The following is a 20,795-nucleotide window of genomic DNA, read 5'->3' on the forward strand; positions in this document are numbered from 1 at the left end:
TAATAACAAACTTGTACTGTGAGAATGCTTGTGATTGAGTAAGGTACTGGGTTCCTGGAAGCTCTTCTCACTTTAAGTGGTACTCGTTTTTATGAAACAGAATGGCAAACATGTTCATGCATCGCTGATGATAATATGCAGTGATTTGCGTGTACAGCTCAGCACCAGGAGGAATAGAATATGAGTTGAAGCACATGACATAGAAGTCATTCTCGAGTGTCCTATATTTCTCACAACTACATTTGATCTGTCAGCAAATCCTGTTGGATATACCCTCAAAGTCTGACCACTTCTTCCACCTCCATTGCTACCATCCTGGTCCCAGTCATCATCATCTCTTGCCTGGATCGTTAGATTAGTCTATTAAATGATCTCCCTTCTTATATGCTTGTCTTCTTAGGGTCAGTCCTTAAAACAGCAGCCAGCATATTTCTTTTAAAACATAAGTCAGATCATGTTACTTTTCTGTTCAAAAAGCAGCAGTGGCTTTCTGTTTGATTCAGTAAACATTTTGGCAGAGTAGAAGAGATTGCAAATTCCAAGTATTTAACTGAAGACTAGAGTCTAAGGAAGAGGCTATTTTTCGACTTTTATGGAGTTAAGGAAAACAATAAAAACCAGTGAAACAAGCAGGCACTAGCAACAGGTTTCCTGCTGCCCAGATCTGAATAGGTAAAAGGAAGTGACAGTTTCAGCAGGACACCTTGAGAGCCAGAGCCATGAAGGAAGGCTGCCTGAAGGGAGGTGCAGCCTCACATGACAAGAACGGGGGTGATTTTTCCACTCTCCTGCCAGTGCATCCTTCCAGTTGGCCAGACCCAAATGAAAGTCACAGGGCAAGAGATCCAGGGTGGTGCAGTCTGCAGATTCCACCTCGCCAGACAGCAGGGAGAAGAGTGGAAAGGGGTCTGAGGAGATAAACAGGGCATGCAACAGGGCATGTCCTCCTACTCATGAGGGTAAAAGCCACGGCCCTTTGTATAATATGCAAAGTCTCATACAAACATCCTTGACTATCCACTCTCCCTTTAACTTCAATCTTTGCTTTATTTTCCTCTTAGACTCCCCACCAAGCCAGACTTCCTGCAGTCCATGTAGCACACATCAGGTACACTCCTTCCTCACAGCATTTACGTAGGCTTTCCTCTGCATTCAGTGCTTTTGCCTCAGGTATGTCCCTGTGGCTTACTCGCTCAAATTTAGAGGTCTATTTAAATGTTTCCTTCCACCCCGCCCCCCAACCACTTTCTTTAAAATGGAATCACACCTCTTCCTGCCCTTTCTATCCCCCTTCCCTGCCTACTTATTCTCTGTGGCACTTACCTCCATAACATAGATATGTTTTTTTATTTTTGGGGTTTTTTTGTTTGTTTTCTACACAAAAATGTAAGCTCCAGGAAGTACGTCTGCTTCGTTCACAGCTCTCCCTAGCCCCTGGAACAATGACTGGCTGATGGTAAATGCTCTGTAAATATTTGTTGACTGAGTGAATGCATGAGTTGAATCCAAAGACACTCATTTTATAGTCAAGTAAATGGAGTTTCCAAGAGACAATCAGGGTAAATCAGAGCATCCTCTTGTACGTGCGTAGAAGAATCTCTGCTAAATAGCTCAGCTTAGGCATGTTGGGATATCCTTGTCACCCCTGCAACTCTGCCTGATACCACTGCTTCTGTAACGCGACTGATCTTCTATGTTGACCATCCTTCAGTGTCTCACTGCCTGCCTGTCACTGTCACCAAGCCATACCCACTGGTTCCAATTGTACCCTTTCTGCCTGTGGCCCTTTAACAACAGATTCTTGTATCCAACCTGCACACCATTGGGAACACAGGAAAGTTCTCTTCAGTACACCCATGTTGACAATGACCTCCATGAAAAACAAACGCCATTTCTCAGTTCTCATCTTATTTAGTAGAAGAATTTGCCACCGTTGGTCATGATCTCCTTCATGCCACAGTTTCTTCTCTTGTATTTTGGTAACAATGTACTTTTATGAATTTCCTCCTACTTTTTTAAACTACTGCTATTTGGGTTTTTTTTTTTTAACTGATTCTTTTCTTGTTCCTAAGACATCTAAGTGTTAGAATGCCCCCAGGGCTTTGTCCTTGGATCTCTTTTCTTTTCTGTTTAATTTTTAGGTGATTGCATGAAATGTCATCACTGATGACTACTAAATTTATACCACTAGCTTGTATTTCTCCCATGAACTCCAAACTGGTATATCCATTTGCTGTCCAAACTTAATATGTCTCCAACTGAGATCCTGACATTTCTCCTAGTAAACAGCAACTGCTATAGTCTCCTCAGCATGGTTAATAGCAGTGCCTTTCTTCTAATTGCTCAGACAAAACCTTGCTGATTCCTCTCTTTTATTCATGTTCCATATCTAATCTGTCAGGAAATTCTGTCAGCTCTTCTAGTTTGGGGATGTTAGAAATGTTAAATGGAATGACCTTGTTCATGTAGTACCTTTCTTAGAATAAATTCCTAAAAAGAATAACATGAACAAAGGTTCTGAGTTTATTTTTGTTATGTTAGCTTTTGACAACTACCTAATTGCATTTCATACATTTATTCATTCATTCAACAGATGTTTTTTGAGAGCATATGATGTCCAAGAAACTCTTCTAATTGTCAGCAATGGACTTGAGACCTGAGCCTTCATGATACTTACCTGCTTGTGTGGAAGACAGAAAGTCAGCTAAATAATGACAAACTCTGGTCAAGGTTATAAAATAAACCAACAGATTTATATAAAATATAACCAGAGGGACATTAATATTATAGAGTCATATTAAGACCTCATTATCCTGAAACTTATCCACTCTGAGTATTAAAACTGTGTCTTTTGTCTTTATGATTTTTAATTGCCTGGTTTGAGAGATGAAAGCCAAAAAAAAATTCCCCTCAAATGTGGGTACTTTGACATTCTTCACTCACAGTTTTGGTAACCTAAGATTGAGCCCTAAGCTCTAAAGTTTTTAAAACTGATTAAATGCAAAACAATGCATATAATCTTATAAATATTGAGGCAACTATGAATGATCAAAGAATAAACAGTGCTGCTATTCTTGGGACCATAAAATAAACATTTTCAAAAGATATGAATAAATATGAGAGGGAGACAGTTGAACTATTGTGACACGTAAAAATAAGTACTGAAGTTGCTCACATTGTAGTGTACAGGCAGGATTCTCCAGCTACCACTGAACCCATGAGCCTCAGCAGCAACCTCAGATCTTCATTATCTACCACTGCTCTGTATCTGGTTTTGACATGTAGAGAGAATTTATTACAATAGAGATAGGAAATGAAACTTGCTAAGGAGAAGACAGATCTAATTGTGTCTTCTCATGGGACATATGATTTCACTGAGTTAACAACTACATCCCAAGGAATGAAAGCTAGCTGTGTTTTTTCTTTCTTCTAACAGTGCAGGACTGAATTAGACTATCAACCTACCAATTATACTCTGCATAAATCAATTTCTAAACAAAGTCTTTTCCAGTTCTTAAAATTACTTAAACAACTTTGCCTTTGCTATGAGATGGATATCAGTTGCCTGAAAACGTCCTTTCTGTCAAATGTGAAACCTGTACTTGGCAGTGACTCAGGGAACTCCTGGCTGTCCTTGTGACTCCTTCTCCCTTAGCTCAGTTTCAAGGGTGAATTCACAAGCAGGGATGGATTTGGTGCAGTCTAAAGTCACTTGGGCCAGATGGTTTCACACAGCCCAAGTGTCCTGTGCCTGTTCAGCTCTTCATTTGGGTCTGGAATAGAAAGCTTGCTGGCTCAGTGCAAATAAAACTTTTTTAATGAAAGGGAGGTCAAACCCTTGGCCATGCCACCTGGCACCATTAAAAGTATCAGCTTGAGCTGACCATGTTCAAATGAATACTTTGAGTGTAAAATCGACAGAACTAAAGGAGAAAGAGAGAGAGGAAAAATAAAATCCGTGTCATAAACAAGAGTTAAAATAACCTCGGTAGAGGTTGACAGCGTTGTCCACCTGGGATTATAAGTACCAAAGAATGACTGCTTCTCTTTATATTCCTTTGTAGCAGGCCAAGACAGGGCAGAGGTAGATATGTTCTTAATAAATAAATAAGAAAACCCAAGGGTGAATGAGGAAAACTAGTATCCTGGGGGTGTGGAAATCCTTCAGGGCCTGGTGTGGCAGCCACTGTTCTGGATTCAAGTTGGAGTTTTAGCTGGTAGGGAAAATGCAACATCAAATGATCAAAACTTTCTTTTTAAAGCTTTCAGGATGTCAGTAGATCTCCATTGCTTTCCAAAGGCTATGTAGTTGCCCAAATATCAAGTTGAAATTATCTGTGACTCCCCACTTGTTTTCTTAAGTAAGTTCATCAAACATCAAGTGGACCACTTCCTTCTAGAGCAGAAAGAAGTATGCTTTGTGTCTAATTATAGGTAAACAAAACTAGCATTTGTATTATTTTAAACATTTTTTTGTGATTCAAGTTTTGAGAGTGGGGAGAGGAGTCCAGGAAGCTAGATTCACCGGAATGCTTTGGGGCTGAATAAATGGGATCAACTCAGAGAATGTGGATTAATACAAAAGGATGCTCTCACTGATAACCTGAAGGCCAGATTGGAGACAGAGTTTTCCAGTGGTTAAGGACATGATTAGGACATGAAAATTTCTAGTTAAGAGTCGGGGGAAGGCTTTGTCTAGTTTGTCTACAGAGTCATCTTCCTTTTCAGACTCATCCAAGACCCAGTGCATAATCTTCTCCCCTTAAATGATGGGTATCTCAGGTACAACTATTTTCTATGTAATTTTAATTCCATGTATTATATTTTTATGTGATTATTTCTATTCAGGGCTTTTGTTTGATGCCTAGAAAATGAAAGGCTTTATCTTTGCTAGAAAATAATTAGATTTCTATGGTTCATTAAAGAAAGTTCGTTTTGAAACTCAGAGCAGCCTCACAGAATGGAATGGATTGAAAGAGAGAGTAAATGGCTTGGGTGGCTTGAAGGTGGTGAGACAGCACTAGATGGAATAACTGGGAACCCACCAAATATCTCAAATTCTGCATCCTTGTTTCTCTAAATCCCATTTTCTCATTCTGTTTTCCCTAGCAATAGACCATATTTAGCATAGAAAGTAGGTGTCATATGCATTTAATCTTTTTTTGGTGAGAAATTGAGGAGGTGAAAGATTATTTTCATATAGATAAATAGTGCATGGAGAAAGGAAAATTAAAATAAAGAAAATGAAGCAACCAAAATTTAAAGCAGGGAGGAATTAAAGAGGGAAGATTTGCAGAACCTTCCCAAATACTTGATTGCAAATTTGGAATCATAGTTGTTATGCAGTAGTTAACTTTACCTGTCAGAGTAGGAGATGAAATACATGGAAGAAAGTTTGTCTTTTCAAGGAGAAGAATGAGTGCTATCATTTTCATGTTTATTATGAAAGCTATTTCTGGTAATGCTAAAGCTATTAAATGCTATGAAACATAAACTAGTTCTAATACACTCAAGGAGCAGCCAATTTACACAACAGCTGGGAAAGCAAATCAGAGCCACTCCATTGGACCAGCTGAATCGTGAGAAAGGCATTTCATACCCCTCCAGCTGACGCAGCATGTACATCAAACTGGCAGCTGTATTTTAGGGAAAATATGTCACAACAGACAAATGTAAGAAAAGGACTAATCCACAAAAAGGATTTTCTGCATATGAATCACACTAGTAGGAAAACTTCAGAATGAGTAAGTAAAAAGTTAAGCACCATCCTCCTTTCTTACAGGAACAAAAGTCATGAGCCAGAATCTCCTTAATATATTCACCTCTGGTGTCTTTGTGCTATCTTTAGATGTAAAATTCTCACAGAACTGTCAATAATGGACTCTACATAAAAGCCAAGAAGATAAAAGATAAGGGAAAAATGCATCAGGTACATATTTTTTACATATAGCTAGTCAGGGCATACTACAACTTCACACTTTAGAAATGTGCTCAATATAAATTGTTGTCAAAATGATCTTGGCATGTTTGCCAAGTGATGCATTGCATTGAGCTTATCATGTGGCAAACACTGTTATCTGTGAACAAGGTACCTTTATTTGTTCCATTCATATTGAGCCAGGATGGTCACAGAGTGCTTGGTTAGCTTTCTGGGATTCACACAGTAAGTGGTAAAGCTGAGATTCAAACCCAGATATAACTGACATTTAGAAGGATTCTTTGCTTCATTTTACTCTGCCTAGTGGTTGACTACTTTTATTTGAAATTTCCTGTGATGGGGAGATTGCTGGAGAGTTAGTTCCATGTTCTCTAAGGCAGAGTGTTCAATATTGAGCAATTCAAAATATCATCCTGTCCCCTCCACTCATTGTTCATGGCAAGACATTTTGGAGCCCTAGGGATCCAATCTAATCCCTCCTTTGGATGATAACCATTCATACAACCTGATTCCATTTTGCAACTTCCCTTCTCCTTACTGAATCCTCCAACTCTTTCTTATATGACGTCTGTTGGGTCTATTCAGCTTTCTGGCTATTGGGAATGTTACATATTATCAGTCTCTACAACTCTAAAATGGGGACCATAATATGTTTTACCACTCAGCTGTGTTGAAAAAATTTGGTACTGGGTTAATATATGTAAAACTCTTATACTTGGCACATAGAAAGCACTCAAAAATGTTTGTTATTAATATTATTATTGCTGGTGTTATCATTGCCCTTAGGGCTATTGTGGTGACTAAAATGTGATCACATAGGTAAAACCTCTAGTACAGAGCATGGGGCAGTTTAATCACTCAGTATATATGAAGTTTCTCCCTCTTTCCCTACGCATCTAATGTATGGATAGCCTTTATGACTCCTTTCATCCCTGAGAGTTTATTTTCTAATTTCTCAAATTTGATGGTTTATTGCTACAAAAGACCAGTCAGAATCCCATCTCTCTATTAGCAATAGATTTTTGTTATGTATATTTCTTTCTTAGACAACTGTGACCTCTGACTTAAAATGAATGTCATTTCATCCTATTGTATGTCAATTGCGAAAAAAAAACAACAATCTGCTACCAGGCTTTGATAAATGCGTCTTTCCATGAGGCCAGTAAGTGATTCTAGAATGTCTGAAGAATGTTCTTGAAGACAGTGGTAGACATTCTCCACGCCCACTAGTGGGCTGCCTCCAGGGCCTTGGCTATGAATGTCTCTACAGATGCTGTGGATTTTCATTTGGTTCCACAGCTGCAACATATTAAGGGATGCTTTCTCAGGATAAACATTATGATGTGAACCTCCATGCTGAACAGTAACACATTTCACTGCGAAGTTTCATAATGCAATTTTCTAGGCTGCTTTTTCTTTTGCTTTCTTCATTGTCTTGATGAACTGAATAATGCCTGAAACTGCATCATATATAGGCACAGACCCAATTACTGTGGGAAAAACAACAGTGAAAGAGCACAGGGCATCTGCCTTGTCTATTCAATAACATCCATGACGCATGTGCATGGTAGGAAGGTAGGAAGGTAGGAAGAGCCAAGTGTTGAGCAAGTGATCTGGTAGTACCAGGTGTAAGAAGGCCAGCATCATGGCTACTGTTAAGTGTATAACTGCGTTATAAATGGTCCTCATGCAAATGGATCTTGGAAACTATGGGTGTGTTTCTGTTTTAAGGAGAAGGGAGAATTGTATCATTTGTTCTGAAAATAAAAATCTTCTTTCTTTTACTACTGCTCTTTCTGTTTAAAAAAATAGGCATATTTAATTTAATCACTATTTCATAACCATAAATCTATTTCTAAAGAGTAGGCAAAATGTATTTTAAAATATTGAGCATGCTGAGAGCACTTTAACAATGTTAATTAATATTGATTTTTGGTTCCTAAAGTATATATGGCTGCAACACTTTAATTCCTTAACATGGTCCATTATTTTTGTAACTATATAAAAATTAGTCAGTCCTGGGTTCCATCTAATCCTTCAAAGCACAAGTACTCTCAGCTACCACTGTCTGTATTTTGTGAATACAGATGTTTTCATCCATGCTGTGAAAAACCTTGCTACATAACTTCTGAAGAATGAGTTAAATGAAAATTATAAATACAGGTCTGACCTCTCTGGACACACTGTCTCATACCTCGAAATTTATTTGGATGTTGGCACTTAGCTTTATCTTTAATAAGTGCTTTTAAGTTATTGCCTTTCATACACTGAACATAACATAGGATCTAGTTCTTCTGAATTTATTTCATGGCCTTTTCTTTCCTTTACTTATAAAGACTTTGCAACTCATTTAGCTGTCTATTGTATATGATCACTGTCTTGGTCATGCACACTCATGCCCTGCCAGACTGCACATTATCTCAGAGCCCTTACTTAAAATCAAAGAAGTTACATTCTAAGAGTAGCCAGGATTCGTTTTAGTCAGGAATGGTAAGACATTCCCACGCAGACTTGACTGTTATGAAGGAAGAAGTTTGTTCTCACAGATCCCTAGAAACGCAAGGCACAGGATGCCATGCCAGGCCGCGTTGGGGCGCACCAGGGTCAGTCAGGATGTAGACGAAGCAAGAGGGAAACGAGGTCACAAGCCTATATCGTGGTTTCCATGGGAAGAAACTGGTAGGGCAGGGTAAGCAGGTTTAGGATTGGATAGTTTGAATAATTTCAGTGAGCTGGGGCTTAGCAGCTATCCCTAGTTGTCTGGTTCTTGGCCCTGGGGGGATTAGGGCAGGGGAATAGTGGCCAGAGTACAAGAACCCAACAAGAGGTGGTTGTGGGTGTGGGCACTGGATTTGCATATGAGAGGTGCATTTCCCAGGTGAGTTGTTTGCTCTCCGTAGGGATTAGTTTACCCCAGGAGGGTCAGTCCCTCCAGGGTTAGCAAGGCCACAAGATGTCAAAGCATGAGAATATAGAAAAAGAAAGTCATGGTTAATACGGGTTAGTGCCCGTTGGAGAAAGAGACGTCTCATGCATATGACTGATTTGTGAGTTCATCCAGGAAGGAATTGTCTTATTTGTCATTATATGCCCAGCCAGAACTCAGAGCCTAGCCCACTGAAGGTGATTATAGATATCTACTGTATTCTTGGGCCTCGGCTGTGCTAGTAAGTTGTGCTTGCCTCTTGAAATTTACAAAAATATATGGAAGGAAAACAAAAGATCAAGATAAAACCCTATTTTATTTATCTAATAATGACAATAATCTGCAACACTTTTTTTGAATGTAGCTCAGAGTCAGTAATTCTGTACATACATTTCCAGTAATTGATGGACGTGAATTTCAAATAGCACACAGAACGCAACGGCTCAGCAATTTGATGAGCCCTAACCTCCTCTCCTGCCCTGCCTCACTTTCTAAATCCATAAGCAGCTCCCTTTCAGCATCTGTGTATCTGTTTGTGCTCACTGCTGAAGTGCTGAGGAGATCAAACACATCTGTCAGTCAGTCCAAAAGCAACCATTTATCAAGCACCCAGGGAGTACATAACCCACAGAGTGTATCCAAGTAAATAACGAAAACTAAGCTAAATTACTATTGTTGAAATGAGTGGAAGCACCAGGCTCCTTTTTAAGGAGGAGCAAATTCAACTTGTCCTCATTTTTTAAAGGATATTTTGGGAATCGTGAAATGAAAGGATTTTGTGAAGCGTTTTTCCTTAACTTTTAAAAAATTTGTCCATTCAATTTAAGTTTATTTCATATTATACCATTAAGTTAAGGGTTGCTGTTTCATGTTCTGTAAAACCCTTTGAAATTTTTTTAGTAAAACGTATTCTTTTTTAAAAGAGTAAAAAAATAGTGGAAATTAATGCCAACATTTGAACCTTAATAATTATTGAGCACACCTCTTTTATATGTTAAAGTCCAAGCAACCCTTGTCTTTTTCAAGAAGGGCACTAAAGTTTGAGGTTTGCTTTGAGAAGGGTTTTTTTGTTTTGTTTTCTGATTATAGTTCTTAAACTCAGCTGGCTGACATAAAAGTATATTTTCTACATCAGATTTACTGGTACAGTAACTATCGTAACAAGTCCTGTGTCCCACATTTTTAATCTCCATTGTTTGAGGATGGTCTGCGAACTTACATTTTAGGACTGGGAAAAGCTGTAGGGCATGATCAACAACCTTGAAACTAAATCAGGAAACCAGCATGTCGAGCCCTGCTTGCTCTGTCCTAACCCACAGTGTGGTCTGGGGCTGATCATTGAAGCCCTTGGCATCTCTGAAAGGAAGTAGTAGTCTTAATTCTCTCTGTATCCCCTTCTTGTTTTAAAATAATAGTTCTAAGTAGGAACATTTACATAAGTATAGATGAGATATTGAGGGTATAAAATGGACTGAAAGAGCTCACTGAGGATAAATATATCACAATTTAGGTAAGACTGGTTTCCAAACTGCATAAAATAATCAATAAACTATGAAAAAAAGATACTTCTTACATGTAATGTATTGATTTCCTGGAATCAATGGATTCCAGGAATTGTCACCCAAGAGTCAATATCAACTTGGAGTAAAATGATCCATCAGAGTATTCCTTAGCTCACTGCATTATTATTAATTGCTACACAAACATCTGGGAAGCATGTTATCTTATTAATGTACACTAAGGAGGGAATGAAGCTAGTTTTACATATAGTACCTTTAAACAGTTAAGCAACTTTAGTCAGTTGCAAAAATGGTTTTGAAAATGGATGCTCTGTACATGGTAGTGCACTGGGAAGAAAATATTTAACTCATTTGAAGATGATAAACTAAGTGAAATGAAAGCAGTTAATGCTGCTCTTCTCTATTAAACCTTTCAATGGGTCATCAAGAGCTTTAAATGCTGCTTGGGCTTCTGGCCCCTGCTCTTCACCTAATTTCTTGCCAATCTCTCCCTTTGCTGCTTCTTCCCCCACCAATATGTTAAGCATGTCATCATGGGGGCCTTCCTTAGATCCCAGATTAGGTTAGGTCTCCCCATTATACTCTTTCTCAGCAGTATTCTGTATTTCATAACAATCATCATGGTTTCAATGACATGTTTAATGTCTATCTTCCCTCCAAGATTATAAACTCAAGAAGTCATGATTAATGCCTGGCTTTTGAAGGGATATATCCCAGTGGCTTAGCACAGCTTCTGCTATGTGATATGTGCTCAGCAAATGTGCTACAATATATTAGTAGCTGTTTTAAAATTTCATCTAGGTATTTAGAGCAAGAGAACAGATTTGTAAGTTAAAGCTAAAGAAGAGAAAAATTTAAGTCCTTATTATCATTCCCTAGTCCCCTGAACTGGGAGGATGTAAACGTAGAGAAAAATAGGATTGATGAGTGAGTGAGTGAGTGTGTGTTTGTGTGTGTTTTGGAGGACGGGCAGGGAGGAGATTTAGGTGGAAAACAGCTCCGATACCTGTGACATTGACAAATGACTGACACAGAGAAAATATAATCATACGCTATTTTTGAGAGCATAGAAGCTAAATTCAGTGAGTTATAGACACAAATAAAAGGCCAATTTACTAATGGGTGAAGAAAATAGAATATAAATATGAAGGAAGGAAAAATAATTATATTTTTATTTATGTGCTATTTACTCTTATATGCTGTTTTTTGAGATACTGATTTTCTTTAGTTAACAAAGTTTCTACTGTGATATCAAAATAATGAGTTTTTTTAAACTTTGTGTGAAAAATGGTTTATCTCTGGGATGTTTCTCCCACCAGAAGTCTGATTGGTCACACTTACTTAACGGCAGCTGTTGGCTTCAGGAAATGTCAAGGAGACTAGAAAATGGGGGCTGGTGCTGTTGGATAAAAGGAAGCAGGAGAGTGTGAGAAGGAAGGAAGGAACTGACTCTTTCCAATTTACTCAGACCCCTAGCAGGTGTTCTCAGAACAGGCTGAATTGAAGATGCAGTCATAGCCAGTTGTGTATGAATACACACTGCACACCAGCCCATCCATGCATAATTATTTTGAGTCACCTATTTGTTTCGTCCAAACTCAATACTCAGACTCAGAGTATCTGCATGGTGCCAAAGCACTGTGCACAGAGAGAAAAATCGATTTCATCAAAACTCCCTTTTTGTATCTCAGTGATTCCCCAATATCTCTCCAGAACTGGGTGCATCAGAATCATGTTAGATAGTTTTTAAAAATACAGAATTTGAGCCTTGTCAGAAACTTCCTGAGTCAGAATCACCAGGTATGTGGCCTAGGAATATGCATTTTATTAATCTGATAAGCAATAGGGCTAACAACTCTCGTCAATATATTATTAAATGAGTGATATAATTGATTTCCTAATAATTTTTGGAGCATTTATTGTTTTCAAGACACATATAAAAAGTCAGAAACCCTATTTTCTAGAAGTTCATTAACCAAGAGATCGACATCCTAAAAATACATTGTAGTGAAGTGGAAAGAGAACGGGATCTGGTTTAGTAGACCTCAGTTCTAGTGGGGTCTTTGCTTTGTTACTAACACCATGACTTTTGGCAAAAATAAATTGAATATGAGATTAGTGATATTTCCATTTTTTTGCCCATAAAAATGGTGATTTTATATGTTTCAGCCCAATGATTTAACTCTGAACACTGGGTCCTGTGTTTTAACTGGGATCATATTCTTATCTAAAGGCTATTTTTAGGGTTAAATGAGCTTTTATAAGTGATCCTACTCTGAAGCTATAATGTGAACTTTCTTTCGTCTCCTTTGGAGACCACACTACCAGTAAAAATGCTAGTCTTTATGTTTGGGTATTACACTCCATTGGATTATGGTCTGCAATAATTTTTGTTGTTAGACACATAAAACCTGCTCCACACATTGGGAAATATAATGATGACTGTAAGTCCATGCCATGAGAGTTCTCACAAAGAACTGCGGCTTCTTGTCTAGAATGGATTCTTGTGGTCATTGCCTTTCTATATGTCCTTAGGTCATTCCTTCAGCTCTGGCTCCCTCCATTTTCTTGACTCAGCAGGCCACAGAGCAGCTGCTTCATTATGTTACTGTCCCTTATTATCACCTGCATCCAAGAAAGAGATGTTCAATTATAGAAGGAGCTTTTCAATCTTGGCAGCCTGGCCAAACACCAGGACGTCAGGATGGTGATTCCAACCAGCTACTTAAACTAAATGGGGGATTCATTGCCATAAATTACTAAATTTCTCCCAGTAATCATTGAGCAATCATTGATAAGAAAGTGATGTTATTTGAAAGAAGAGAGATGTTTTGATCTTCAAAAATGTGGAGATTATAATTGGTCCAAGATAAGATTGGTGGACAAGTTTTCAAAACCCAGGAAAACCCTAGGAAATGATCCAGGCAGAGATGAATTGTGGGTACTATGACAGAGAATCAGTGCTTTTGAGAGAGGGGAGCCAAAATTAGTTCACCAAGAACAAGTTGAAAGACTGTTCCACTGAACTTTCTTTTTCTGTGTAAGTTTGCCTTATAATTTAAGACATTTAATAATGTCTCTCATAATGTCCTTCTGAAAAAGTTGGGAAAAAAAGTGTTTGTGATTGAACAGGTGGAATCATAGCCAACTGAGAATTGTGCTAGATGAGAGTGTTGTTCAGAAGAGATCCTAAGTGCTCTCTGTGCAGTGATGTGCTGGAGCCATGCTAGCTCTTGAGAGCTCAGTGTACACATCTCTTCCTAACGCCTCATTTGGTAATATCACATTGGCAGCTTGAAATTGGCCATGGTGGGACTATTCATACCAAGGAAATTGGCCAACAGTATAGTCTGGGCTTTATCTTCCTCTAGAGAATCAGTTGTTAAACATTACCAGAACACCATTGGGCCTGTTTTTCCCCTCAGTTTTGAATTAACTAAAAAAAGAAAAAAAAAACATATTTTTGAGTTAATGTGCTAGATTTAGGAGAGAAAAGGATGTCACATGCCCCATGTTGAGGTAGTTTCTTGTTTATTATAAGAGAAGGACATATGGCTTACAAAGTTCTACATATTCTACTCCTTTGATTTTTTCTTTGCTTTATTCTGTGCTCTCTTCTTGTACCAGTTTCTCTACTCATATGCTATGTTCTTAGCCACACAAATATTTTTGCTATTCCTTTAAACACTTCAAGTTCATTTTTGCCTGAAGCTTTTGTACCTGCTATTCTGTCTCAGGAATGCCCTTGCTCCAGAACTTTGCATGCCTGCTCTATCTCGGTTCAAATACCACTTTAGAAAAGCCTTCCCCAACTACCTCCAGACTGAAATAACCAACTTGCTCTGCCTCTCAGTCACTCTATTTTCACAAAACCCAGTTGAAAAAAATTTAAATAAATTGTTAAATTAAGAATAGTTTTAGCTTTACAGAATATTTCCAAAGACAGTTCAAGGAGTTTGTTATATCCCCTATCCAGTTTGCCCTATTAACGTCTTACGTTACTGTGATACCTTTCTTAACAACAGAAAAGCCAACATCAATATGTTGTTATTAACTAAATTCCACATTATATTTGGATTTCACTAGTTTTTACCTAATGTCTTTTTCTGTTCCATGATCACAGCCAGGATGTAACATTATGGTTAGGCATCATGTTTCCTTAGCTTCCTCTAGTCTTCGATAGTTTCTCAGATTTTCCTTATTGTCCATGACCTTGACGGTTTTGAGAAGTACTGGTGAGGCATTTTGTAAACTGTCTTGCAGCTGAAGTTTTTCTTATGGTTAGACTGAGGTTGTGGGTTTGAGGGAGGAAGACCACAGGAGTGAAGTGCCATTCTCATATATCAAGGGTATGGGCTATCAACATAAATTATCACCAGTGATACTAACCTTGGTCAGTTGGCTGAGCTGACATGTTTATCAGGTTCCTCCACTGTTAAGTTACTCTTCCTTCCCCTACCCCTTTCCCTTTCCCTCACAGTTCTCTTTGGAAGAAAGGTGTGAAACACAGTCCACACTAAAGGGGTAGGGAGTTAAGCTCTGCTTCCATGAGGGGGAAGTATGTACATACATTATTTGTCCTCTCTCCCCCATTTTTTAATTTATTCAATTATTTATTCATATTAAGCATTTACGAGCACACCATTTTGTATGAATTCATGGATATTTATTTAATATTTTGGGTTATAATCCATTACTATTTTTGTTGTTGTTGTTGCTCAAATTGTTACAGCTTTGGCCAATGAGAAATCTTTTAGATTGGCTCCTAAGTCCCTTTGGTATGCCTTCATCATTTTTGTTTTTTGAATACTTCCTTACTTTGTCGTACTATAGGATGCTCCAAGCTCATCTTGCATATTCTTTCCCCCAACTTTTCTCCAAGAAGCCCCAGTTCCTTTAACTGGAGGATAGAATTAGAAATCATGACCTGGTCACTGAATGTGCCTGTTGCTGTAGAGGTTAGAAAATATATATATGCATGTTAAGCCATGTACACACACTTACCTAATTTTTTAATCTATCCATCTGCATAATTTTAAGCTAAAGATGAGTTTATACCAATGTATCCAACTCTAATCTAGTATCAAAGGGTTATTCTACCTCCTTGTTTATCTATAACCTCCTGCTCCAACAGTGAGAAACCTGACTCCTACCATCTGCTCTCCATTTACTTCTTTGTTTAGCCCCAGTGTACATGTGTAGCAACTTCAGAATTGTTAACCTATACTCCCATGAGAAACTTTACCAAAACTAGATTACAGCATTCATATTCAGTTTCTCTTGTCTTTAGTCTTACAGTTTCCAGTCAAAAGGCCATTTCCCAAAGTCAAAACCCAGTTTTAAAGCATCATAATGTTCATCATCATCTGGAATTGTCATGTTTATTTATATATTATTTGTTTTCCCCAGTATACTATAAACTACAGAAAAGCAGAAGAACTTGGTCTGTCCATCTTGCAAAACATTCTTAACCTTAGCCAGCACATCAAGAATAAGGCCAAATATAGTTAATATTTATTATATTCAGGGATGAAGTCATTCACAGTACAACATATTTTTATCACTTGATTCTATTCACTTTGGCAAAGTGTAATTAGGTACTAGGCAAACAGTACATTCCTTGAAAACATTGAAAAATGTTTGATAAATAAAATGCCAATGAATTAATTTGTATTGAGAAAGAAGACTGCCAACAGACATGAATACTCATACCAGATGATCTTATTTCTTCATTCTCTGTAGGAAAGTACTATCTGAACCATACTTATTGAGCAAAATCAAATGAAGGTAATGCTAATCACCAAGGGACTGGAGCCAAGGGGCAGAACCCTCAGTCACCCAATACTGTATAAATTACAGTCAAATCAAACAGGCGATTGAAGGGAGCCTGCCCCCTTCAAGTCAGTATGTCCTAGCCTCATTCAACTCTCTTAGAGAGACTGAGTATCCCCTTATTCCAAATGAATCCATAGTACAGTTACACAAAATAATGTTAAATCTATACCCTTACATTGTTACTGATAAGACCTGTGACCCTGGACTAATGTTGAACACTTAATAGCTACATTTGAGACAATATTATCCTCACCACCATTCATTATGTGTTACTAGTTCAGTTGATAAAAAAAAAAACAAAACTCCATTTGTGATGTTGTTTGAAGGACATGTGGTACCTATAGTTTTCAAGATATTTTTTAATGAATTATTTGTCATACCAGAAATCTGATACCTTTATCACATTTTATTGCCTCCCTCCCTGCTACTCACACATACGGAAATGTTTTACCACCAGCCTTACTGAAGGACTGTCTAAGAAATAACCTTGCTAATCTGTGTGGTGCTGTTGCAGGAATAAAGAAATCCATGGAATTAAATAGAGTCCAAAATTTCTTGTTTGGTGAAATTGACATTTCAAATTGGATGGCAAGGATAGGGGTAAAAATAAAGGAGTATTTTTCATCTTTTAAAGTACATATCTTCCTATTGTTTTCTTATTTTTAGTAAAATATTATTTACTTAATTTAAACTGTAAGACGGTAAGAGAAAAACGGAAAGAAAAAGAAATCTTCCAGAACTTGCCTACGTAGTAATTGTAAAGATGTTCATTTACAATACATAATAACTTATTTTTATGACCCTGCCCTGAAAGAAACATAATTCTATTTCATTTTTCATGCTAGAAATAGTACTTCTGGGCAATTATTTTGTTTAATGTTACAAACCCTGTGAATTATGTAATTGTCTAAATTTCACATTTTATTTTGGATCTTAAAATAATTAGAGCCAAATTTGTGTCACGTTTTAAATGTGTGTTGCCTTTTCCAAAGAATATATCCTTTTAAGCTTCCTGAGTATACTTCCTCAAGTATTTCCTGAGACAATATGAGGTATAAGTATATAGCTTAAGTGAAAGTGATTACGTAGTTAGTTCCATCAGGTTAGTGTACATAGATATCCCCTATCTCCGCACAAGAATATACCTGGCAAGTTGTCTGGAATACTCATTGCAGATGGTTGGTCAAGTCACACTTTCTCTTACACAGTGCTGGGCACAAACAGAACAATTCTTAACTATTTAGCTCCACATTTCATGGATTCTATACAAATCACTTCACTTCATTAAAGAAAGAATTACACGAAGCATGTCAGTGTTACTTGCAATTACATGTTGTCTTAAATGAATTGCATTTCAGTGTCTCTGGTGGAGATACGAGAATTGCCTAAATCCCTGGAGAGTATGAGGGTAGTATGCTAAACCTCAACAAAAATGTCTTAACAAACCACTTCTTAGGATCATTATCCTTGCAAATATCCCATTGTTTAAGTTGTCTACTGCTGCTTAAAAACACTTCCACACTTAATGAAGTAAAACACTAGGCATTTATTACTTTCATGTTTTCTCTGTGTTGACTATACTCAGCTCAGCAGTTCTTTCTTCTAGTCTCTCATACAGTTGGACAGTGACAGAAATTGGAATCATATCTGAGAATTTTACTCACACATGGCTGACAGGTGACTGGCTGCATGCTGGGACTTTGGCAAAGGTATTGATTGGACCTGAGTTCCAAAAGTAAACATCTTGAGAGAGAGCCAGAAAGAAACTATATTGCTTCTTCAACCCTAGCCTTTAGAAGTTATGCAGCATCATTCTAGCCACATTCTATTAATTGAACGCTAGTCCCTAAGTCCAGCCTATATTCAAGAGGAAGGGAATTAGACTTCATTTTTTATTAGGAGAAGTGTCTAAGACTTTTTTGGACACTTTCAAGCATTCCACATGTCTTGCTTCTTCATGTTGATTCTTTCAGATGACTATCTTTCCCTCTATAGGTCCCCCATACTCTAGTGAGGTGCTGTCCACTGAGCCTTTAGCTAACGACACATTGACTTCACCACACAGCATGCAACATAATGGTGTGGAACTCCATGTCCACTTGTCATTGTCTTCTGTCTCCAAAGTTATGCGTCATTGCTGAATTCTGTCTTTATTTCTTTATACTTAAGGGAACAATGTTTTATGCTCAGATTAATTAATAACAGCTTGCACTGTTTGTTGCTAGTGATAGTCTAAAATTTTAAGGTTTCTCTATGAAACAGGTACCTTGGTTAGGGCTTATGGACATTTGTAATTATTCTACTTCCCTTAGTTAATGCAGCAAAGTGGAACATAGTGTCCAGTGTGTCTTAGTGCCTTTATGCATCAGTCAATAGCAGCACCTCATAGACTATTTCTTGTTCTATCCAGTGAGTGATCTCTCTGGTTGAGTAGGGTTAAATCAAAAGACCAATTTTCCGTGACATGGTTCCAAATATTGAAAGGTTTGTTTTTTCTGTAGGCACACGAGATCACTGGAGAGAATCAAAGGACTGGCTTTTATGACTCCTGCCCCTATATATCATGCTTCCTAGAAGTTACTGCCTGGAACAGTATTCCCTGACCTTTGAAATGTAAAACCTTGAAAACATTCCATAGTACAATCTTGCCATTAGTCAAGGCAAGACTCAAAATATTTCTCCAGTTAGAGAAGTCACAAGATTTGTGGAAACTATAATACTTACAGTATTTTTATTAAGTAGGTATCTACCATAGAATATGGTGAATATTTTGCAGGTTCTTTTGTGCATCTGCATGTAAATAGATTTAGTGAAAATGGAGCACATTTGTGAAATCAGTGCTACTCTGTGGCATGTATGTATAAATCAGTCATTTCCAAATGCATGTAACTTGATCCCTCAGCTGATATTAAGATGATTATCCTATTTGTTAGTCTGCAATTTAATGGTTTATTTGAAACAAGAGTGATTTTTAACCTTTGAACTACAAATTTTTAAATCAAGTTGGTGTCCTACAGTATGGAATTTGATTCACTTTAGTTACATTAATATGCCCAATTTGAAAGACAACTCAATGTCTTTTGCTCAGCACAGCTGTATGAAATTTCCAACAGAGAAGAAACTTCCCACTGTGTTTAAACTTTGAATGTATTTAGAGAGGATTAAAAATACCAGCACTTTACAGTCACATGCTGGTGAAAATTGCCTTTGAAATCATTCATGAAGTAGGAAAAATGGAATTTTAGTAACGTAGAATATAAACCAGTTTTGGTTAAGATTTAGTATTTGTACAACATTGGGGGATATTTAGTGGGTAAATATGTTTAGTAGTATATCTTGTGTTATGTTACCATTTTTATTACAGATCCCAGAGCATTTTAAATAGACTTATTAAAATCTTCACTTCTCTGCTCTGATTAGGGAAGAAGTGCTTACATCTTATGCCTGGCCTTTTCATTAAAGTTCTAGAATAGTCATAATAGAGAATTATAGAGCAAGTGAATCAGATTGTAGATTGGAAAAATAGAATTATGAATTGAGATGACAATAGGCATTTTTTAAAAAATAAATCCAAAATACACGTATAAAACATGTATTACCACCATTGGTTGTGCTCATTGACATTAAAAGAGAGAATAAATCTCTTGGAATGTAAAACTTTTGTGTAATGCTGTGTCTCTCAGAGTTATCCATCAAATCCATCTATGTCCCGTCAGCAACAGAAAAAATCAGAGAACCCCACCTTTACTCCAAACACTCAGACCTGTGTAACGTGTCAAGATACACAATGTCATAAACCCTGGTGCTCTTCCTGGTTGCTGTTTTGCTATCACAAATGGACACCATTATCACAATTTCTTTTTACAATCAGTTCTCCTGAACTAACAGTTTAGTTTATTTTTTACTTCCTCTGTAAACTACAACTGACTTAGTTTTCCCTAAGCACCCATCTTCCTGAGTGGTAACTGTGACTGGTTATAGAAGACCTAGGTAATGGTTAATACTATTCTAAATTGGATTATGACACCAGGTGGCAGCCTTGCAAGTCCAGTATTGTCTTTAGCAAGTATTTTCTCTTTTTTTTCCATCTTTTTTTTTGAAGTATAGTTGATTTACAATGTTTCAGGTAGAGCAAAGTGATTCAGTTATATATACATATTCTTTTCAGATTCTTTTTCATTATAGGTTATCACAAGATATGGACTACAGTTTCCTGTGCTACACAGAAGGTCCTTGTTGTTTATCTATCTTATATATAGTAGTGTGTATTTGTTAATCCCAAATTCCAAATTTATCCATCCCTCACCTTCTGAACTCATTCTATGAGGCCACCATCACCTGATACCAAAACTAGTCAAAGATATCACAAAAAAGAAAATTACAGGCCAATATCACTGATGAACATAGACGCAAAAATCCTCAACAAAATACTAGCAAACTGACTCCAATGATACATTAGAAGGATCATACACCATGATCAAGTTGGATTTATCCCAGGTATTCAAGGATTTTCCAATATCAGCAAATCAATCAATGTGATACAGCACATTAACAAATTGAAGAACAAAAACCATAT

This window comes from Camelus bactrianus, chromosome X (genome assembly GCF_048773025.1).
Source record: "Camelus bactrianus isolate YW-2024 breed Bactrian camel chromosome X, ASM4877302v1, whole genome shotgun sequence".
Taxonomy (NCBI): domain Eukaryota; kingdom Metazoa; phylum Chordata; class Mammalia; order Artiodactyla; family Camelidae; genus Camelus; species Camelus bactrianus.